We start from the raw sequence: 24035 nt of genomic DNA, 5'->3' as shown, positions 1-24035 counted from the left end.
ACCATTCTTGGGGCCCCCAGAGCTGAGCTGCTGGAGCTCAGGGAAGTCTGTCGTGGCGTAAACGATAGACAGCAAGCTCGCAAGCTCACCCGTGTCGCTCAGGGAGGGAGGGAGTGTGTGTGAGGGCGCAAGCCCCAGTGTGCCGGCGTCGCTGTCATGGTCCACACAGCCCTCCTCGCCATACTCAAGGCGGTGTGGATGCTGGGGTGGAGACAGTGCGCTTTGTGCTAGGGTTCAGCCCTTTCCTGGGCACCAAAGACACATCCAGAACTTTCTGGCCCTGGGAAGGGAGGGTCCGAACTGGGTGAGACTGCAGGGATGCCAAGCCTGGGCCTGCACCTGGTTTTCCTGCTGGCTTCTTGCTGCCACAGCCCCCATTTGTGGACGTCCCTTTCCTCATCTGCACCGGTGGGGTGATATCCTCGGCTCTCCTCTAGGGCTGGCCTTGTGTCCCAGAGCAGCTGCTGCTCCCTGGGCTCTGAGCCCCACAGAGCAGGAGCAACACCGGGGGTGGGCTTGGGGAGGCAAACCCCGGCGTTGACCACGCTCTCTCTTCTAGGGCTCCCGGGCTGGGCTGTTGTCCGCGGTGAGCGCGTGGGTCTGTGCATGGGTCTGTCTGTGTGCTTTGCTGTTTCCAGGTTCAGGTGAAGGGGACATGGAGGTTAAGCAGAGGAATGACAAAGGCATCCTCTTCCCCTGATAGCAGGTATTTAGCAGATGGGAAAATATTAGCAGATGGGAAATCAGCAGATACATTTAGATCAAGATGCAAATTTAAAAGCCGCCAACCTCTGTGCTAAATATTTACACTGAGCATGTCCACTCCATCAGCCGCTCTCTATTTTTGATGAGCGTGTACAACTGCTCTTGTTACAAAGTCATGTGAAGACTGAGGGAAGGAAATTCCACATTTGAGAAGGAATTCATTGTGAGATAAATTTCAGCATTAAAAAAGAAGTGAATTTCCCAATTCCTGTCAACTTTCTGACTTGTAAGTCCTTCCATGAGTAAGTTTTTAATACCAATTAACTAGTACTTCAAAGGAAAAAAATTTTTCTCCTAGATAGCTCATAGTGAGTCTTCTATGGTGAAGCAATCTTTTAAAAATGCATTCCAACCCTGTGATGATTTCCAGTACAAAAAATATATAACAAAAGTCCCACCTGGGTCCCAGCAAGCAGCCTTCCCTGCAGACCTCAGGGTCCTGGCCAAGCCGTGTCATCTTGCTGGACAGTCTTTTCCTCTGCATTAAAATCATGGCTACACCTCGCATCTGTGCAGAACCGTGCCAATGCCGTGACATTTTTTTCTCAATCCTCCAGGGCTGCAAGGTGAGGACTGCTCCACCCCTTTATAGCAGGGAAACTGAGGCTTGGATTTAAAACTTGCCAAGACCCATAGATTCTTGCAGTGGGGGGAGCTTGCATCAGGGCTTGTCACTTAAGTCTCAAGGTTTTCTCCAAGGGAATTGAACTGGGCACTTTTCAAAGGAATGCACCATCTAGAGAACTCAGCAATTGCTAGCGTATACGCCGGTTCATTCGTTCATGCTTCCACAAGGGTTTGAGTGTCCACCGTGGGCTGGGCAGTCTTCTGGGCTCTCAGGATGTAACTGGGCAGGACAGGTGTATTGCTGCCCCAATGGGGTTTAATTCTAGTGGGGAACGTCATCAGAGGAAAGTGAGATCATTTCAGATCACAAAGTGCTGTGGAGATAGAGTGGGGAGTGGGGTTCAGCAGGTGATGAAATCGGCTTGTCTCCAAAGATGCCCTTCACCTCCAGAACGAGTGACCCCACTGTCCATCCAAGGGCTGCATCCACCCGTGTGGACTTGGTCATCCTGATTCAACGAAGAGACTCAAGTACTTGAAAAAATTGGCCTTGTGCTTTTCTCCCCCCACACTCAAACTTATAAGAATACGCAACCCACCTGTGTCGTCTCCACAGAAAGTGCTAAGTGGTTGCAAGATTTCGGTCCCTGATAGATTCTGCTCTGCTCTTTACACTGTGGGTTCCAGTGGTGTCCGCTTCTGCGGCCTCAGCCGTGAGGTCCCACGTGGCAAGCGTCAGAGGGACGGGTAAACCACAGCCCTCTTAGGAGCCCAGAGCAGGAAAGAGTGAGGCTCCTTATAGGCCTGTGGGCCAGATGGTGCATGATACCCCGCAGACCTCCCCCAGCTCACCATGCTCCTGGATGGCTGTCTGTTGCCTGCCTCTCTCTGACACTGCTGACTGCTGGAACTTTTCCCCATGGCGACTGGCGGGAGGGGTGTCTATCTTTACGTTTAAGCCACATGTCATGAAAATTTTAATAAAGCAGACTCGAAATATTAATAACCCTTATACTAAGACCTGACAAAGACATTACAAGAAAAATACTTATAAACCAATATCTTTTGTGAACATAAATGCAAAAAAAAATTTTCACAAAATATGAGTGATGAAACCAAGCCGTGACACACTCCCCTGGAATGCAAGGTTGGTTTAGTGTTGGAAATCAGTATAATTTGCCATATAGACAGAGTAAAGGAGAAAATAAAGGAGATCGTCTCAGTAGATGCAGAAAAATCATTTGAAAAAATTCAGCATTCATTAAAACCACTCTCCACAAGGTAGGAATAGAAAGGAACTTCCTCAATCTGATGAAAAGCGTCTATGGAGAGCACACAGCTCACTACTTAAAGGTGAGATGTTAAATATTTTTCCCCTAAGATGAGGAACGAGGCAATACATCTGCTCTATCTCAGGAAACCCAAATTCATAAAATGGGGAGAAGGTAAACTGCCCCTATTTGCAGACAACTTGAATGCATACATAGGCAATCCCAATGAATCCAGAAGTAGAAACTGTAAAAATAACGTAAATTTAGTCAGGTCACGGATATGCAAATATCAATGGTATTTCTATAGACTATCAGCAAACATGGAAACAACTGGAAAATTTGAAAGCAATACTATTTATAATAACATCAAAAAACAAAATACTCTGATTTAATGAATGGTGTGCAAGACCTCTTTCCCGAGAACTACAAAATCTCTCTTAGTAAAAGTAGAGACCTAAGTGAATATCCTTTGTTTATGGATTGAAAACCTTGTTAAGATGTCAATTCTCCAATAACTGATCAAAAATTTCAAAGCAATTCCAATTATAATCCCAGTAGGCTTTTATAGAAATTGACTATTTTTTCAATTGTGTTTGGAAATGCAAAGAACCTAAGGAGTCAGAACAATCGGGGGGAGGGGGGGAAACAATGCCGGAAGATTTTAGCAGGGGTATTCATAATAACCAGAAATTGGAAACAACCTAAATAGCACCCAACAGAAGAATGGATGAAAGAAAGGCTAGATCTGTAGTGTGTCCGTGCCACGGCCTATCACTCAGCAGTAGTGACGAGCCGTCTCTCTAGGCAGCATGAGCGGCTCTCAGGACTTCATGCTGAGTGAGACGTCAAATGTAGAAGGAATGCACGCTCTGCCGTTTAGGAGATACAAAACCAACTGATGGTGAAGAAAAATTCACAAGGCTGGCTTCCTGGAGTGGGTGGGTGGCTTCACTGGGAGGGAACAGGAGGGAACTTCACGGGGTGATGAAAAATCTGTGTCTTCATGAGAATGCAGGTTAATGAATGTATCATTTGTCAACCATGTACAGTTAAGATTGGTGTGTTTCAATGTAAATTTTACCTGAAAGGGAAGTCGTTGAGGGGAGGGGCCGTAGCTGAAGCAAGGCTGGCAGAACGTGGACCGGCGTGGACGGGATCATAGGTGTATGGGGCTCGACGTGCTATTCTGTTCACTTCATAGATGTTCAAAATTCTTTCTTTTTTAAAGATTTTATTTATTTATTCAACAGAGATAGAGACAGCCAGCGAGAGAGGGAACACAAGCAGGGGGAGTGGGAGAGGAAGAAGCAGGCTCACAGCAGAGGAGCCTGATGCGGGGCTCGATCCCAGAACGCCGGGATCACGCCCTGAGCCGAAGGCAGACGCTTAACCGCTGTGCCACCCAGGTGCCCCAGATGTTCGAAATTCTTAAGAAAACGTTCGCTTTTAATTTACCACATAAAAAAAGGTAAGATCAAACATTCTAATCAGGTCTCATTTTAGGTAGAAAACTCAGTGTGCTTGCCCCAAAATATTTTTATTTTCAAAGTCACTCTTTTATATCTGGCGAGCCGAGCCGAGCATCACTGTCTTTGGGTCTTTGTCTCTGAGCCTGTCCCTCGGCTGGGGAATGGTCCCTCTCCTTTGCCCGGAACCTCTGAACCGAGATGGTGTCTGGAAATGATTTGGGAGATAATCTTCTTAAAGATTTTTTTTAAACCTCAGCGTTTCCTGACCTCTTTCTCAGAGGCAGTAGCAGTGTCTCCCCTGCATTTGTTAAGTGGTGTGGTGAGTGCAAGGCTGCTAAAGTGAGTGATGGTTACCAGCTCTACAGGGGAAGGGAAGGGGGAGCTTCCAGGGTCTTCTAGGTCCTTTCCAAAGTAGAATAGTCTATAAACCCCTAAGATGAGGCTGAAAAAATAAAATCAGCTTAAAAGTAAATACATCTTTCCATTTCCCAACCCCCAAAATAACCTGGCAAGAAAAATGGGACAAGTACGGGCTGGGTGCATCACCACCAGGGAGGCGCAATCAGCAGCAGAGGGTGTGGGTCTGTCAGGCTGGAGATGCATGTCTGTCCTTACCCACTGTGCCAGGCCCTTCCCCTGAGGCAGAGCAGTCATTAGCTGGGGGTGGTATGGGTCCAGCCAGTCGTGCTGGGGGCCCCCGGGGGCCTGCCTGCAGCACCACGCCGCTCCGGGCCCACCCCCTGCCTTCCAGGTTTCTGACTCCGGTAAATGGTTTCATCCCTGACCTCTTCTATGTAATTGGTGAATTTTAAATGGGCACCATATGTTCTTTTTTGCAACCTTAGGAAAGGTTCTGTAAGCTTACAGTATTCATACAGCCTACCATTATAATGGATCATTTTACTTTTTTTTTTTAACCAAAAAGACCTTCCCTTGGATTTTTTACTCATGTAGTGCCATTTCTAAATTGAACCCTAATATTGCTGTAGTTCAGTAAATCAGAGATAGGCTGATGATGTTGGGATTAATAATATTTTGATATCATTGACGGTAATATCTTTTGTATAGGTTTTAGCATTTACTGGATGCTGGTGTATCCATCCGAATGCTGGTATATTGTTCAGGGAAGTCACCAGTGACAGACTGTGTGCTTCGTATATCAAACAACCATTCTTAAAGATCAGTTTATTGAGGTGGAAGAATGGAGCTTTAAAAACACCCAGGAAATTAGCAAATGCCTGAAGGACTTGAGGACCAGCCGCGCCCGCCAGGGACAGCCCACTCTAGTGGGTGTGTGAGCAGTCCTCCCAACTGGACCTGGGGTGCAGAGCGGCTCTGCCCTGGACCTTGGGCAGAGAGACCCAGAGCCACTGGGGTCAGTGGCAGGTGGCCAAATGCTGTGCAGTGAACCAGCCTCTTTACACGTTCTGTGATCTTTGGAAACAACATGTCAGGTCCTAGAGGAGGGGGAACTGGCTCCAAACACCCCCATGCTGTGACCTACCTGGGCGCGGACTTTGCTGGGTACAGGGTATTCAGGGGGGCCTTCTGGTGGTTCCCAGCTGCAGGCTAGGCAGCCATTCTTTCTCAGGGCAGAGCCCCATAGCTGGCATGAGGGAGGCAGGCCTGCCTGGGAAGCACTGGGGGTTGGGTGAGGGGCTCAGACTGAAAGGAAGCTGGGGCCTGCCCAGAAGCGATGCCAGGATGCTGGGAATGCACTGTGGATCCCGTTCTCAGCCTGCGGAATGGCCCAGGCAAGAGAGCGAAGTCCGGGTGTACCTGGGGGAGATGCCCCAGTAGGTAGGCACCCTACTCTGGGAGAGAGCGCTTACCTTCAGAGTTAATACTGTGCCAATTGCCTTCACGGAAATGCAAGCTGCTTTAATTATTTTTGAGGACAGATCAAACTTATTTCAGAACGAACCAGCTCAGGAGTAACATAGGTCCCCTAGAGAGAGCTCCGGCTCCTCCTTTCCAGAAGAGCTGCTTGTTTATTATGTTTGCCGTGATTCCTACTGTTTCTCTTTATTAATGCAATACAGAACGTTCTTCAAGGAAAGTGAGAGGGCCTTAAGCCTATGTCAATTCTGTTGTTTATTTCTTCAAAGAAAGGAAAATGCAGAGTCACCCCCAAAATGCTGGGAGAGCCTGCTGCTCTCCGTGTGGAGAACCCTGGGGACGGCTCAGGAGCACAAGTTACTTCCCACTGAATGATGCAGGCACAGCTGCTCCGGGCAAGACAGGCTGCATCCAGGGGTCCCGACCCAAAGACTGAAGTCCCCAGGGCTGACTAGACAAATGCCTGGGTACTGTGAGGTGCACTGGACCGGCCAGCAGGGCCTCCTGCAAAGGCTAGCTATTCCCCACGCGCAAGGGACTTGTGGAGGGCCAAACTGAGTGATACGAGGAGCAAGTGGGGAGCCCCACCTCTAGGCTGGGGGAGGAAGGAGGGGGCTTTCCTCCCAAGACCCCAAGGTGGGGGCCAGCAGATGCATGTCAGGAATGGGAGTGGGCAGCAGTGCAGAGGGAGTGTGAGACCATGCTGAAGGCCTATGGCGGTAGGCTTTGAGAGAACTAGGGTAGCTCACTGGTAATCAGTTAATGAGTTTTGAAAATGAATATATAGCCTGTGTAACTCACACCCCAATCAAGATACAGAACTTTTCTTACAGATAGCTGCACACCCATGGTCATTCACAATAACCAAAAGCTGGAAACAACCTCAAATGTCCATGGACGGACGAATGAATAAACAAAACGTGGCATATCCACGCCTTTAAAAGGGAAGGAAATTCAGACGCCGGCTACAATGTGGGCATACTACGCTCAGTGCGGTAAGCGAGACACGGAAGGTCCCTACTGTGTAATTCCACTTACACCATGCCAGGAATGGTCAAATTCACAAAGACAGAACATAGGAGGAGGAAGGGGATGAGGAGAAGCGGTGTAATGGGCATGGAGTCCCAGTCTGGGGTTATAAGAAGAAGTTCGAGAGATGAACCGTGCTGATGGCTGTACAACATCGGGAATGTCTTTAATGCCACCGAACTGTACATGCGAAATGGCAACTCTTCGTGTATATTTTGCAACAATTTAAACATTTTTAAAAGATCTAGAACTTTTCCAGCACTTCAGAAGTGTCCCACCTGCCCCCTTCCTAGGATTTCCACCCCCATGGGAATTCCCACTCTGCCTCTGCCGGAGACGGGTTCTGCCATGATCTTCCTGTGGGTGGAGCACACGCTAGGCACTGTTTATTTTTTTTAAGATTTTATTTATTTGAAAGATCACAGGTGTGGGGGGGGGAGGCAGAGGGAGAAGCAGACCCCCCAAGGGTGGGGAGCCCGACGACGTGGGGCTCGATCCCAGGGCCCTGGCATCATGACCTGAGCCGAAGGCAGATGCTTCACTGACTGAGCCCCCCAGGCGCCCCCTCACTATGCGCTGTTTGTATCTAACATAACGGTTGACACTTAGCCATGCTGTTGCCTGCATGCAAAGTTCATTTTCTGTGGAGGATTAATACTCCATTGTGAAATACTATTTGTTTATTCATTGTTTTGTTGATGGACACTGAGTTTCCAGCTTTTTTAAACCAAGCCGCGTGAACATTCTTGTTCAAGTCTTTCGTGGGTGCTTGCTTGCCTTTCTCCCAGGCGTATACATAGGAGCAGAATTGCTGGGTAGATGCATATTTCCCTTTATGTTCACTTTCAGTTTTCCAAAGTGGTGGTACCATTTTACAAATCCCTCAGAAATACAGCATTTAGGGTTCTCGCCTTTTTTCATTTTACCCCTAATGTTGTGAAGTGAAATCTGTTGGTGGCTTTATTCTGTATTTCCCGGATGACTCATGGCATTGAGCCCTTCCGCGTGTCTCCTGGCTGTCTTTATGTCTTCGCGGTGACATGGCTGTTTGCTTCCTTCTCATTTTCACATTTGTTCTCCAAATACTGAGTTGTAGGAGTTCTTCATATATTCTAGAAGCAATTCCTCTAAGGCCTTTACATTTTCGTAGTGGTGATTACTTTTTTTTTGTTTTAAGGCAGTGAGAGACTTATTAAGGGGTGTTAAGTAGCTTCAGAGTCATCGAGGGAAGGAAGTTCAAAGCGGAGTGTGTAGGAACTGGCCTGGAGGAAGAGGTACCGCGTCCAGGGTCACGCTGCCTGTGCTGCGTCAAGAAGACGCTCTGAAGTCTTCCGTGTTTTTAAACTTTCTATATGATTTTAGACTTAAAAGAGAGTTGTGGGGGTGGTCTAGTCGGCACATCCAACTCTCGGTTTCAGCTCAGATTGTGATCTCAGGGTTGTGGGATTGAGCCCAGGTGGGGCTCCGCACTCAGCGTGGAGTCCACTGCGATTCTCTCTTTCCCCCTCTACTCTTCCCCCTGCTCACGCTCTCTCTGCGTCTCTAAAATAAATAAATACATCTTTAGAAGGAGAGAGAGAAAGTTGTGAAGCTAGGACAAAGTATCCCCACATGCCCTTGACCCAGCTTCCCATAACACTAACATCTTAAGTTGTAGCACTACAATGGTCTCGACTAAGAAATTAACAGTGGTAAGTACTGTTAACTGGGGACTTTACTCAGATTTCTCCACTAACGTTCTTGTTCTATTCCAGGATCCAATCCAAGACACCCCGTGGCATTTGGTTGTCACACTTCCTTAGTCCCCTCCAACCTGTGACAGCTTCTCATGCTGCCTTTTCTTTCATGACCTTGACTCATTAAATTCTTTAGTTTGTCTTTGAATCTCACAACCCTAAAAATTTCAACAACTACTTTTAGTAGTTTTCCATTAGAATAGGATTTTCTCTGCATAGAATCATATCAGCTGTGGAGAGAGGAGTTTTACTTCTACCTCTCTCATTTTGTGCCTTTGATTTCTTTTTCTCGCCTTATTTCATTGGTTGTGACCTCTAGCTGGTGTAGAATTAAAGTGGAAAGAATGGACATTCTTGCCATGCTCCCCCTCTTGGGGAAAATCAGTCCAGTTCTTGCCACTGAGCATGACATCAGGTGCAGGCTTCGCAAGGCACCTGTTACCTCATGGAAGACGTTCCCTTCCATTCCTTGCTTACCGAGAGTGTTCACAATGAGTGAGTTGAAGGAGCTTGCTGTTTCTGCCCCTAGTAACATTATTATATGGTGGTTTTCATATTCTGCTAAGTAGTGAATAACAGTTAATCTTCAAATAATGAGGTCACTTTGTGCTCCTGGAATAAACTCACTTGGTCATGGCATATTATGTTTCTTATGTATTGCTGGATTTAATGTGCTATTATTTTGTGATGGATTTTTGTATCTCTGTTCAAGAAAGATATTGGCCTATAATTTTCTTCTCCTCTTTCATTATCATCAAAGTTCGATATCAGGCTTATGCTGGACTCCTAAGCTGTGTTGGGAAGAGCTGCCTCTTTCTTCTCTGAAACAGTGTGGTAAGATTCATCTTGTTTCTGCCGCAAATGTTTGGTAGAATTTATCAGTGAAGCCCTTTGAGTCTGGAGTTGTCTTTGTGAAAAGGCATTTATTTACAGATGCAATTTTAAAAAGTGATGGAGGGCTATTTACATTTCCTATTTATTTTGAGTCAGTTATAGTTTTATATTTCATGGAATTTATCCATTTTGTCTAAGTTATTTAATTTCTGGCACAGTGAGGCTCACAAAAGCCCTTTACTTAACCCCTCAATGTACAATATCTTTTTCCCCTCCTTTCTGATCTTAGTATTTCATGTTTACTTTTTGTTTGTTTTTGTCTCAATGGTAGGTATTTCCATTTTCTATTCGTGCATAGCAAATTGCCCTAAAATTTAGTAACTTAAAATAATAGTGATTATTTCACTTTCCCATAGGTTGGCTGGTTACCTCCTCTTCTGGTTCCACCTGGGCCCCCCACATGGTTGTCTTTAGCTGGAGGGCCAACAGGACTGGACATGGGTGTTAGCCTCACTCACGTGTTCAGTACATGGTGTTAGCTCTCCACTGAAACACATCTGTCCTCAGTCACATGGCCTCCCCTTCTTCTGTAGGTTAGACAAGCTTCCTAGTCTCAGGACAGTATTACAAGGGGGCAAAGGCACAAGTTCCAAGGCAACCTGAGTCCTAGGCTCTGAATTCATGTAATATCACTGCTGCCACATTCCATTGCCCAAGGCAAAATCAACAGGCTAGCCCAGATTAAATACAGTTGAGAAATGTATGGCAGACCTGGCAAAATTTCATTGCAGAGGACCATGCCTTCTGTGAAGAAGGAATTCATGGCCATGGTTTCAATCTGTCACATGCCACAATCTGACAACAAACTTATGTTCTTTTTACATGTACAATATTCTTTCTCCCATCTCAGTCGCCTACAACTCTCATCCCAGTTAGGACATCAGACTCAGAGGCCAGGTTCCCATCATCTACATCAGGTCCCTCTGGAGACTCACACACACACCCTTCCACTGGTGTGACTCGTCAATCCAGAGATCTCTGAGCTCACCAGGTTACCCCAGAAACAAGACCAGGATGAACACAGGGCCAGTTGTTCCCATCAAAAAGAGGAGGCACATAAAGCACGTGGAAGTCCCTGGTCCTTACGATTCTGAGATCCAGATGGACCAGAATGGCAGATCCCCCTACTCCAGAGGCAGGAGATACTCCTTGATTAAGGCCCATTTCTAGTCCCAGGAAGGATTTCCTAGTCCACCATTCTGTCCATTGCTCTCTAGTTCTGCTCTCTGGAGGTCCTTTCTTTTCCATCAGAAAGGGCCCATGTTTGCAGATCAGTAGCTTTCTGTATCTGATTCTTGCTCATAGAAAGCTGGAGGCCCAAAAGTATCTTTTATTTTGAATGGTATTGACCATTTTTAGTCCAAGCTGGTAATGCTCTCATTAATGTAATTCTCTTAAAAATGTTGTAGGTCTCCTATGAATCTTGTTGGAATTTCCTCTATGTGCCCCAAAAGTCACAACCATAATTCTTTTCAAGACAGAACTGTCTTGGGGCACCTGGGTGTCTCAGTCGGTTAAGCATCTGCCTTCAGCTCAGGTCAGTCCCGCATCGGGCTCCCTGCTCAGCGAGGAGTTGGCTTCTCCCTCTGCCTGCCACTGCCCCTGTTGTGCTCTCCCTTTTTCTCTCTCTGACCAAAAAAAAAAAAAAAAAGAAGAAGACAAGCCTGTCTCCACTTTGGGTATATCAGGTTTCTATGAGCCAGTGCCCCTCGGAGTCTTGGAAGCCCTTTTTCTCTTGTTGGGAAAGTCTGTGAGGCGCTTCCTCCAATCTTTCTGAGGCCTATGGTCATACCTTTGATCCAGTCTTTACTCTGAGTCCATTCGTTCACTGGTCTTGCTACCCACTGCTTCCCTCTTGCTGGGACTGTCACAAAATGTTCACTACAGGGGTTACTTCCAAAGGGTGCCTTCTCCCCGTATGAGACTCTGTGTGGTAAAAATGGGCCCTTTCTAAATAGCGGTGCCACAGAGGAGACACTAAAGCCCTTTCCTCTGGGGCTTCACACGGGGTGCCAGCGCAGCACCGGCACTGGGGGGAACAAGGCCTTGCTCACTCCGTGCGGACCGGCAGCTTGCTCATTCTTGCCTCTCTCTCCGCTGACCCCCGTTCCAAGCACGGGCCCCTCTCTCCTCCCTGTGTCCTCCCTTCCCTCTATTCTTCTTAAGGGAACACCTGAGAATCTAATAGTTTTCCCGGGTGGGGCCTGCCCAGCTCCAGGGAGGAGGCCGTTCAGAGTTGCTCTGGCCCACAGGGGCCTGGTCCTGCAGCGCCACGTGAGACAGGCCTGGACGGGGCACCTGGGGTCAGCCTGGAGGCAGTCGGCATCCTGGGTCTCTGCTCACTCTGTGCATTCACAGCTGCTCTTGCCTTCCTCAAGAGATAGAGGCTGGCTGGCCAGGGCACACTGGGCCCCTTGTCAGCCTCGCCGGAGTGTCCAGTGGGCCAGGTCAGCCCAGCCAGACGTGGCAGGGCCAGGGCCGCAACAGCTAGACTTGATGGTCTTCTGTCTCCCGACCCCATATCACATACTGGCCCCTTCCTCTTGTTTCTCTTTCCAAACCCCCTCTCTTTTCTTACCAGAGGTAAGAAAAAGGCAGCTGTTTTCAGAGTCTGCTCTGCTCAACTGGACTTCCCTGGACTCCACTGGGCTCTGTGTTTACTGGGCTCTGGGGGTAATGGGGGAGGGGGTGATCCCAAGAACAAAGCAGTGTCACTTTTAATGTCAGTCTTGGTGAAGTTCACTCTCAGCCAAACATGAGATGGGCTCCTCAGCATCCTTGCTCATCAGTGATTCTTCTTCTTTTTTTAAAGGTTGTATTTGAGAGCAAACAAGTGTACACACAGAGGGAGAAGCAGGTTCCCCACTGAGCGTGGAGCCCGATGCGGGGCTCGATCCCAGGACCCCAGGATCCTTACCTGAGCCGAAGGCGGATGCTTAACCAACTGAGCCCCCAGGCCCCTGCTCCTCAGTGATTCTGAGGGTGCAGCTCAGTCAGGGGTTGGTCCACTGAGCACTGACCCAGACGGGGGCTGCGGGCCACACAGACACCCGCACATCTCAAAGGAAAGCTGCCTGTGTTATGAGTCCGTGAGCCAAGGGACTAGTGGCCAAAACCCCTCCAGAGATATGTGCCCCTTCTGCCCTCCTCACCCCTCCTTTGGGGGCAACCCCAAATGGGTGGCCTCTCCCCTTCAGCTCTAGGTGGTGTGGTCCACTGGTTATGAGTGTGGTGTGGGTACCACGTCTGTGGGAAATAGGTTCTTTTGGCCCAGCAACCCCAGGGTGAAGGCTACTGTGAAAACTGGGAATGTTCGTCAAAAATGTCAGTGTCAGAGAGGACGGTGAGGATGTTCAGATGGGAGGAAACTAAAGACGACCGAGGCGGCCCCTACTCCTGGACCAGACCCTGCAGCAGAAGGAAACGTGCTGCCTGGGGTGCCGTTGGGTCCGTTGACCCGGCCGGGGCAGGAGCGCGACTGAAGCATCGTATCAGAGTTACGCGCACTGAGGTCGCTAACTGCCAGGTGACCTGAGGAGCTCGTACCCTTGAGAAACGCACACTGAACTAGCTGAGGCTGGACAGCCACGATGTGCTCAGCGTCCTCCCAAGCAGCTCAGGGAAGTAGACGTCGGCAGGCATGGAGGTCGGTAATGGTGCTGCTAACAGCACAGGAGTCTGGGCGACAAATCGTGGGCTGTTCTCTCTACGATTCTGCCAACTTCCCTCTAAGTTTGAAATGATTTCCGAGTAGCAAGATTTTAGAAAATGGCTTTGTTTTCAGAGGGCTGGGGGTGGAGGCGTGCTCCCCAGCAGGGCCCCGGACAGCCTGGTGGTGCCAGGCATGGCTCGCAGCACAGCCCGGCCTGGCGAGGGCAGCCGGCCCCGGAGCCCCGCTCAGCACGCGCAGATCTGCACACTGCTCTGAGGTCCTTGCCTGAAACCAAGCGCCTCCGCCATCAGTGTGTCCGCACCAACCTCTAAATTTCAGGTTTACCAGCAGGGCAATGGCCAGCTACTGAACAGAGGGGGGCGAAGTGTCTTCCTTAAGCGTTTGGAACCGGGGGCGGCTGAGGACCTGCTGTCTCTCCCCATTTGCTCCGAAGCCCTCTCGTGCCCTTAGCGTGGATTGATTCTCCTCATTGGGCCCGTCTTCAGTTTGGTTTCAGGCACTTTCCAATAAGTGCCTGCAGTGCTCTGGGGCTCCGGAGACGCACCGCGGAAAATCAATGCGTGTTCATCATCATCGCGGCGGTGACGAGAGCCGGCCGGCCCCCGGAGCCAGGCCCACCGGGGGCGCGTGTGCTCCCAGGCCGCTCGGCCGGCTCTGTGTCTCCCCGCGGAGGCCAGCAGTTGCGTCTCGACGATGATCGATGCCGCTGTGTCAGTGCATCCCTGTTAGCCGCGGCCTGGCCCCATCGCGGTCGTCTCGGAGATGGGATTTATGGCGCAGGGCTGTGCCTTCGTGACCTTCCCCCGCCGATGGGGTGTCCACACGCGAGACCCAAGAATGGCCCTGCCCTCCCCGAGTTTGCAGTCTGCTGGGGCGGCATCACCACTCGCCAGGATTTCAGACCCGTTTGGGTCTCGAGATGTTTACGGTGGTCTTGCTCTGTGTGGGTGTCGTCTGGCTCGTTCTGAGGAAGGGTTGTGATTACCCTAATCCCGGGAGCTCGAAGAAGCTCGCATGCATCATTCACAGAAAGTCACCGTTCCAGCAGGGGGGCAGGCAGACGTAGGCTCCCCACTCTGGGGGCTGAGCTGGGGCGGAGCGCCTGGGTGAGCCTGCCTACACCAGCCCGGCTCTGAGTCTGGGCTGGCGGGTCGAGGGGCCATGGTCATGGGATCGAGCAGCCCGAGAACAGGCCAGATTCTGACCTTTTCCCCGGGCGGCAGCACCAATAGGAAAGGAGCTGACTTTCCTCCCTTCTGCTCCATGCACAGCACGAAGTTCAAGGCAGGAGAATGGGCTAGGCTATTTCTGCCCTCACTTCCTTTCTTCCAAACCACCAGCAGTGGAGTGGATGTGAGACTTCCCAGGGTGACCCGGATGTTTGGACAGGGTATTCGGTTGTGATTTGGTGGCATAGGCCAAGTTCCTGTCCTCCCCTCCAGGCTTCAGAGCGGCATGAGGGTGTGGCTTCTCTGGTGACCATGGCTGGGGAAGCACACCCAGGCCATAACCACCCCTTTGTCATTCTCCACACCCCATCCGTCACCTGGGGTTCTGTCCTGCACACTGGCCTCTGCCAGCCCATCAGGCTGTTAAAAGCCAGGTGAGGAAAACCAGCAAGTCTCACTGCCCCCACTGCTCAGGTGGGAGAGCCGGGTCCTGGAGAATGGAGAGACGTGCCCAGCTGCCGCCTGGCTCCCATCCCTCCTCATCCAGATTCTCCCTGGTGGCCGTCTCTGCACCAAGAGGTCTGGCTGGAAGCAGGGGCGCCCTCAGTTGCCAGGGTGCTTGGAGGCTCATGGGAAGAGTTCCCCACGCTCATGTGTGTGGAGCAGCTGCTGTGGGCTCTACTCCGTCTCCTGGGGTGGCTGCAGCATCCGTCTGTCCACCCCACGGCAGCCTCCTGGCTGTGCTCCCCGGCTGCCCTGCCTCCCCTCTGCGCTGGCTCACCACGTGCCACAATAGCCCCTCAAGCCTGTCCCCACAGTGACCAGACTTGTGAAGCCCACTGCTGGTTCCCACCATACCCCACCCACATCAGAGCACCCAGGCCGTGCATCCCATCACCCCGCCGTCCCCGTCACCCCAGCTCCCAGCACCCCCAGCTGCACATTGTCACCAGAAGTGAGGCCCCTTCCTGAGGCAGAGCCCTGCCACCAGCACCTTCTTGGTGCATCCCCTGCTGTGGGGCCTCATCCTGTCGTCTGGACAGTCCTGAGGTCATGGACACCAGCCACACAGGAAACCAGCTGCCGGTTCTGAGCCAGAGGTCAGAAAAGTAAAGAGCAAGCTACCTGCCTGCTGGAGGGAGATGACCATAACGTAGCATCAGCGCCAACCCTGGAGGAGCCCAGAGATGAGGAGAGGAGCAGGTGAGAGCGTGGCCTGGGGGTGGCGGTGGGGTGGACACAGCCCCGTACCAGTGCCCAGGCTCCAGCCCCTTCCCCTCACCCCTGGAAGGCAGGGAAGTGTCCCGCCCATCCCCGGTTGGTTCTTTGCTCAAACCCCATCGGCCCTTCACTTGCAGGTGGTGAGAAAGGGCTGGTGCTTCTTGGCTTCCACCAGGGACACCCTGAGTTGGCCGGGCCCAGGCAGGTCAGCTGTAGGGTGGCGGAGGCCAGTGACTCCCGTCACTGGAGACAAAGGAAACTTACCCTGGCCAGGAGGCAGACTTTTTGAGAAACAAGCCCCGCCCTATAAATAACAGCCCCGGTCGGTCTGCAGCGCTGCTGCCTGCTCCCTTGACCTGTGACCTCTGCCGTCCTGTGAGTGAGCACAGCCCATGTCTGCGGCTTCGGGGGGGGGCCCCGCTATGGGATGCTATTGACGAGGCATCTATAAATATTTAATCTTCACATTAAAAATATGGGACAGAAGAACCATTAGTAGCTGACAATAAAAAGGCTTTCTCTGCTGATTGTTGGGGCAAAAGAATCTAAGAGGAGATTTTGGTCAGGCTAAGGGACAGGGTTGTAAGTTGGAAACATGTAAATGTGCGTTGTTTACGAGCCAGTTACAGCTCAGACCTGTGGCGGTCGAGGATCTGAGGCTGGCCTGTCGTTTCCTCAGAGTCTGCAAAGCATAGACTTCTCATACAAAACAAAATGGATGGTTTATTTACGTCTGGTGCCATTAAGAATGGAGGAGAAAAGTTCAGCCCAGGATAAAAAGCTTAAATCTTGATTTTTCCCTTCCCCCTCTCAAAAGGAATGGATTCCTTGCATTGTAAATTATCCAACCCTTGTCCTTGGGTTGGCAGCTACTTCGGGCTGGTATGGACATTGCATAATCTTAAATATTGATTCTTGTTAGACTGAAAAAAAAAAAAAAAAAAAAAAAACCAAGTGCGTGGGCCTCCACCGGTCTGCCTGTCCAGGAAATCACCTTCGCCATAGCTCACTTCTGATGGCCTCTAGCCTTCCTGACAGCAAGATCCATTCTGATTAGAAAAGTTCCAGGAGAAAAAGCAATGGTCAGGATCACTCTCTCCATTAGAGCGAGCACTGGGTGGGCTTCTGCCCCCTGGAGCTTTCTGGACAGAGCAAATCACGATGATCCAGTGGCCACCAGTCCCATCAGCCGCCAAATTGGGGTCCCCCCGACTCTGGACTCGGAGCAGACCTACACATTCATGGCCTCTACACGGGGTGATGGGGTGTGCCCTCACTGAGAGAGATGAGCTCCCCACGACCCCTTGTCCCCCAAAGGCACTTAGTGTGGTGAAGTCTGCCCCACACACAGAAGAAACGTCCTTTTAGAAAGAGAATCATTTTCACAAAGGCCAGCTACGTGGTGTGATGTTTACGGCTGTTCCGCCGAGGCCCCTAGGCACTGAGCTCATGCGGGCGTGGGTGTGAGCAGAACGAAGAGAAGGATCGTTGTGGGTATCCATCAGGAAACGCAGCACTTCCATCCCTCCAGACGCACGGGCCCCATTGCCCTGGTGGGGGAAGCAGCACGCGTCAGGCAGAGCGCACGTTTCCTGTCCCAGGCTCGGCGACACCACGTCCGTGACTAAGCACAGAAGAAGAAGGCAACCGTACGGTACTTCCGGTGGGCGCCTCGTGCTTCAGCCTCATGCAACGCAGTGACTGTCGCTCGTCCTCTGCGGCCAGAGCTCCGTTGTCTGTGACCGAAGCATCAGGAGCAGCAAAGGAGGAACGTCCGCTAACCGATGTCTGCAGTGTGGTGTTTGAAAGGCCTTCCTCTGGAAACTTACTTCTCCAGCTGTCACTCGACTGACCGCGAATACCCGCGAATACCCTGCATACCCGCGAATACCGCAATCGTTGGCGCGACGGAGTTCCTGTGAGAGCGGCCCGGCGCTCCTCGGGTCCTGGGCTGTGTTCTCCTGCGTCTCCCGGCCCCCATCTTCCTGGAGGAGGCACTCAAGCACCAAGGGGATATCCAGGCACAATGTGGGAGCTTGTGTGTTCAAGGCCCGCCAACCAATGGATTGGTTTCCTGGATTGATTAGGATGGGCTCAGGTCCAAGAGAGCAACAAAGTGGGGTCTGGAAATGCCCTGGATGGCGATGATGACAGCCCCCAGTCTGTTGGCGCTGGGGCCCAGGCTCTTGGCTGGGACTCGTGCCCACACCTACGATACCCTTGTTCCAATGCCAGGCATCTTGTGAGGCTAGCGGGGCACCAGGGTCCTGCTGTGCTAGGGCCACAGGGAACCTCTGGTTCACTGGTGCAAAGCCGGCCGGCCCATTCACGCCCAGCCAGACGTGCCGGGCCCTCCCCGAGGTCCGGCTTAAGGTGCAGAGCACTATGCCCAGAGCGCTGTGGTCCCAAGGGCTGGCTGGTCCTTAGCGCCAGCCAGGAAGACCTCTCCAGGTGGCCAGGTTGCCGCCAGTGTCCCCTGAGTGTCAGAGCTATCGTTTGTATTTCTTTTCAAAGCTTCTGTCAGCACGGCCGTCCCCACCGCCCGGCTCCAGCGCTTGCCCCAACGAGGCCCAGGGCGGGAGCCCCTCCAGCCAGAGCTCCGCAGAGGACCCAGCCTGCAGCCGGGCCTTCTCAGCCCTGGGCACAGCCAGTGACTCTCAGCGCTCCTTCCACTCCAGGACCATCCCCTGCACCTGCAGGCTCCTCCGAGGCCACCTCGGTCCCGTGTTCCTGACCGTCCGGTGCACTGGCTTCGCGTTCTCAGGCTCTCCCTTAGCTTTTGTAAAGAAGGGAAATGGGAACAGCTTTCCAGCGTCTGAGAACCGTTTGTGTTTTTCAAGGTGTATTTTCTCTTTCTGTTCCCTGTCTCTGCCCCACATCCCTGAGCTCCTCCCTCGACCCTTGCAGAGAGCAGCCGTTCCTGACGACTGATGGCACCCCCACTTCACGTGCAGCTCTACAGCTTCCTCCTTACAAACCTTGTCCGAGACGGGAGAGCAGTGAGCATCTCCGCACGGACCTGTGTGGCTCTGGAACCCTCCATCAGCTGGTGCACAGGGCTCTCTGCAGAGGCCTTGCTTGCTTAGGGACTTGCAAGTGAACGAAAACAGGATCCCTGGAAGCAAGCCTCCCTGTCTCTCAAACCTCTTCTTTCCTGCTCTGGCCCCGACCAAGGAAGGCGCTCCAAATTCAAGTTCTCAGAGTGCCCGCCACCTCTCCTGTGGGGCACTTATCCCAATTGCTCTTAATTCTTGTGTCATGGGTGGAGACACTTCTTTTGGTCCTGAATGGGAAAACTCACTATTTTAAAGCTGATACTCCCCAAATTATGAATTCTGTACAGCATCAAACTGATTCTAAAATTATTTGGAAGAGTAAATGCACAAAAATAGCTAAGAAAAATTTTAAAGATTCTTAGAGAAGGTTTGCCCTTCTAGGAATAAAAATACATTTGAAAAAAAAAGCTATGGAAATTAAAATAAATGGTGCCTGGGAAGGAAGACCCAAAAAGGTCAGTGGAAGGAAAATAAGAAACTATCACCGATAATATGATATTTTAAATCAGTGAAAAGGTGGGCTGATAATTCAGTATATGGTTTGGATATAATTTGTTCCCATATTTTAAAAAAAGTAAATTTCTCCTCATAGCAAACATAAAATTAAACTCTGGAGAGATTAAAGACCTATGAAAACTATTAAAGTATCAGGATAAGATGTATGAGAATTTTGTTTTTAAATCTTAGGACAGAGAAAATCAGCCTAAGCAGAGACATGGCAGCCGTGAAGGGAAAGGAAGACTTACAGTTTTCCAGAGGAAGGGGCCGAGCGTGGGGAGAGAAGCCCAGCAAAGCTGTGGACTTGGAGAAGATATTTGCAACATATAAACAAAACAAAACAAAAAAGGTAATAGCCATAAAATACAAAGAGCTGCTGCAAATTAATAATAGTGCAATAGAAAAATAGATGACAGTTCCATAAATATGTGAAAATATACTAAACCTTACTAGAAATTAGAGAAATGCAAATTAAAACAGTAAGATCACATTGTCACCAATCAGGTCAGCAAAAAAAAAATTTAAGTTTTTTATTTTAATTCCAGTATAGTTACCACAGAGCATTATATTAGTTTCAGGTGTACAATATAGTGATTCAGCAGCTCTGTACGTGAGTCAGTGCTCGTCAGGATGAGTGTGGTCTCAACTCCCTTCACCTGTTCCCACCCCCCCCCCCCAGCAACCATCCTTAGTTGGACTGTAGACCAACAATAGTTGGGTCTCTATACTCAAGAGTCTATTTCTTGGTTTCTCTCTCTTTCTCTCTCTTTTTCCTTTGCCCATTTGTTTTGTTTCTTACATTTCACATATGAGTGAAATCATATGGCATTTGTCTTGCTCTGACTTACTCCACTTAGCATAATACCCTCTAGCTCCATCCATGTTGTTGCAAATGGCGAGATTTCATTCTTTTCTATGGCTGAGTAATATTCCATTATGCACACCCCCCTCATCTTCTATATCCATTTATCTATGGACACTTTGGCTGTTGTAGATAACCCTACTGTCAACAGAGGGGCACATGTAGCCCTTTGAATTCGTGTTTTTATAGTTTTTGGGTGAATACCCAGTAGTGTGACTGCTGCATCACATGGTAATTCTATTTTTAGCTTTTTGAGGAACCTCCTTACTGTTGTCCAGAGTGTCTACACCAGTTTGCACGCCCACGAACAGAGCAGGAGGGTTCCTTTTTCTCCACTTCCTTGTCAACACTTGTTATTTCTTGTGTTTTTGATTTTGGCCATTTTGACACGTATGAGGTGGTGTCTCACTGTAGTTGTGATTTGTGTTTCCCAGAGGTTGAGTGATGTTGAGCGTCTTTTCATGTGTCTGTGGGCCATCTGGATGTCTTCTTTGGAGAAATGTCTGTTCATGTCTTCTGCCCATTTTTTAATTGGATTATTTGGTTTTGGGATGTTGACTTGTAGAAGTTCTTTATATACTTTGGTTACTAAACCTTTATCAGATGTGTCATTTGCAAATAACTTCTCCCATTCTATAGGCTGCCTTTTAGTTTTGTTGATGGTTTCTTTTGATGTGCAGAAGCTTTTTACTTTGATGAAGTCCTTGTAGTTTATATTTGCTTTTATTTCCCTTGCCTAAGGAGACATATTTAGAAAAATATTGCTATCGCTGTTGTCAGAGAAATCACTGCCTGAACTTTCTTCTAGGACTTCCATGGCTTTGGGTCTCACATTTAGATCTTTAATCCATTTTGAGTATATTTTTGTGTATATGTAAGAAAGTGGTCCGGTTTCATTCTTTTGCACATTGTTGTCCAGTTTTCCCAACACCATTTGTTGAAGAGACTGTCTTTTTCCCACTGGTATTCTTCCTGCTTTGTCAAAGATTAATTGATCATAAAATTATAGGTTTATTTCTGGGTTTTCTATTATGTTCCATTGATTTGTGTGTCTGGTTTTTTGTGCCAGTACCATACGGTTTTGATGACTATAGCTTTATAATATAACTTTAAGTCTGGGATTGTGATATCTCCAGTTGTGTTTTTCTTTTTCAAGGTTGCTTTGGCTATTCAGGGTCTTTCGTGGTTCCATACAAATTTTAGAATTGTTCTAGTTCTGTGAAAAATGCTGGCAATAATTTGGTAAGGATTGCATTAAATCTGTAAATTGCTTTGGGTGGTATAGACATTTTAACAGTATTTGTTCTCCCAACCCATGAGCATGAAATGTCTTTCCACTTATTTGTATCCTCTTCAATTTCTTTCACCAGTGTTTTATAGTTTTCAGAATACAGGTCATTCAGTTCTTTAGTTACCTTAATTCCTAGGTATTTTATTATTTTTGGTGCAGTTGTAAATGGGATTGTTTTCTTAATTTCTCTTCTGCTTCATTATCAGTGTCTAGAACTGTAGTGGATTTCTACACATTGATTTCGTATCCCGCAACTTTACTGAATTCATTTATCGGTTCTGGTAGTTTTTTGGTGGAATCTTTAGGGTTTTCTATATGTAGTACCATGTCCTCTGCAAATGGTGAGAGCTTTACTTCTTCCTTACCAAGTTGGATGACTTTTATTTCTTTTCATTGTCTGATTGCTGTGGCTAGGACTTCCAGTACCATGTTAAATAAAGTGGTGAGAGTGGACGTTCCTGTCTTGTTCTTGAATCTCAGGGGAAAAGCTCTCCGTTTTTCCCCGTTGAGTATGATGTTCCCCCTGAGTTTTTCATATACAGCCTTTTTTAAGTTAAGGTACGTTCCCCCTAAGCCTACTTTGTTGAGGGTTTTTTTTTTTTTAAATCATGAATGGGTGTTGTACTTTGTCAGATGCTTTTGCTGCATTTGTTGAAATGATCATATGGGTTTTTATCCTTTCTTCTATTGATGTGATGTATCGCATTGATTTGCAAATATTGAACCACCCTTGCACCCCAGGAATAAATGCCACTCGATTGTGGTGGATGATTTTTTTTAAATGTATTGTTGGATTCAGTTTGCTAGTATTTCGTTGAGGATTTTTGCATCTGTGTTCATCAGAGATGTTGGCCTGTAGTTCTCTTTTTTCGTGGTGTCTTCATCTGGTTTTAGTATCAGGGTAATGCTGACCTCAGAGAATGAATTTGGAAATTTCCTTCTTCTTCTGTTTTTTTTTTTGTTTTGTTTTGTTTTTTGGAATAGCTCGAGAATGTTTGGTATAATTCACCTGTGAAGCCATCTGGGATTTTGTTTGTTCCAAGTTTTTTGATTATGGACTCAATTTCATTGCTGGTAATCGGTTTATTCAAATTTTCTATCTCTTCCTGATTCAGTTTTGATAGGACATGTGTTTCTAGGAATTTATCCATTTCTTCTAGGTTGTCCAATGTTTTGACATATAATTTTTCATAGTAGATTCTTAAAATTGTTTGTATTTCTATGGTGTTGGTTGTTATTTCTCCTCTTTCATTTGTGATGTTGAGTCCTCTCTCTCTCCCTCTTTCTCTTTTCTGAGTCAGGCTAGAGGTGGATCAATTTTGTTCATCTCTTCAGAGAACTAGCTCCTGGTTTCATTGATCTGTTCTCTTGTTTGTTCAGTGTCTATATCATTTATTTCTTCTCTCGATTAGCAAAAATTGTGACTGATAATAGCCTCTCTAGAATGTAAGTCTTTCAAGAGCAGTAAATGTTTGTCTTTTGATTCACAGCTTTATCCCCACACCTAGAACAGTGCCTGACCTCGAATAACCACTCAATAAATGTTTAAGTTTTTTAAAAATTGTGCTGAAATACGCATAGCATCTGTCATTTTAACTGTTCACAGAGCACAGCTCAGCAGCGTGGGGCACGTTGCCCTGCTGTGCACTTTCCCGTGCCATCATCTCCAGGACCTCTTCATCGTGCTCAGCCAGAACTCTGGAGCACGAAACACTGACCTCCCGACCCTTCCTCCTCCTCCTGGCCCTGACACCCACCACCCTACTCTCTGTGTCTGTGAATTTGACTGCTGTGGGAGCCTCAGGTAAGCGCAATCGTGCAGCATTTGTCCTTTTATGACAACTATTTTTAAATGAAGGAATGAATGATTTATTATGAGCAAAGATAGGCAGTGAAAGATTTTTAATTTTTTCCAGTTATATTGAGATATAATTGACATATAACATTGTAGCAGTTTGAGGTGTACGTGATGATTGGATGCATGTACGGATTGTGAAGTGATCGCCACAATAAGTTCGGTTAATGTCCATCACCTCACAGTTATAAAAAAAAAAAGCTTTTTCCTTGTAATGAGAACTTGTAAGATCTTTCTTGACAACTGTAAAGTGTATGAATAGTAGTATTGTTGGCTGTAGTCATCTTGGACGTTACATCCCCAGGGCTCATTTATCTTATAACTTACAAATTGAAACATTGTGACCACCTTCAACCCAAATCCTCTAACCCCATCCCCCACCTCTGGCAACCTCAAATCCGATCTGTTTCTAGGAGTTTAGGTTTCTTTTAGATTCCACAGAGACGTGAGATTGTATAGTATTTGCCTTTCTCTGTCTCATTTGTTTCACTTAGCATGACTCCCTCAAGGTTCATCCACATTGTCACAAATCCTTCATTTCTATGGCTGAAAGTACCCCACTGTGTGTACGTATGTATTTATTACATACATCACATTTCCCGTATTCATCATCGTTGGACACTCAGGTTGTTTCCGAGATGCGGCTATCGCGAGTACACTACCGTGAACGTGGGGTGCAGATGTCCCTCTGGGACAGCGATGCCGTTTCCTTTGCGCATATGCCCAGAAGTGGAAAAGGTAGATCGTGTGGCAGTTCTACTTTGATTTCTTTGAAGAATCTCCATGCTGCTTTCCTTAGTAGCTGCACCAGTTGGCATTCCCACCCACTGTGCAACGAGG

At 48.4% G+C, this 24035-nt stretch overlaps 1 long non-coding RNA gene across 1 annotated transcript in view; it reads left to right on the top strand.

Moving 5' to 3' along the window:
- Positions 1 to 3672: 3672 nt before the first annotated feature.
- Positions 3673 to 24035, top strand: part of LOC123800046 (uncharacterized) — a 33424-nt gene continuing 13061 nt past the window's right edge. Inside the window, exon 1 of the long non-coding RNA XR_006781802.2 lies at positions 3673 to 23144. This is a non-coding gene — a long non-coding RNA (uncharacterized LOC123800046). The remainder of the gene's footprint in view (positions 23145 to 24035) is intronic.

Source organism: Ursus americanus, chromosome 6, assembly GCF_024610735.1.
Source record: "Ursus americanus isolate L20-20 chromosome 6, mUrsAme1.1.p, whole genome shotgun sequence".
NCBI classification, from domain to species: Eukaryota; Metazoa; Chordata; class Mammalia; order Carnivora; family Ursidae; genus Ursus; species Ursus americanus.
Note: the sequence above shows the minus strand (reverse complement) of the source record. Positions and strands in the feature narration are given on the sequence as shown.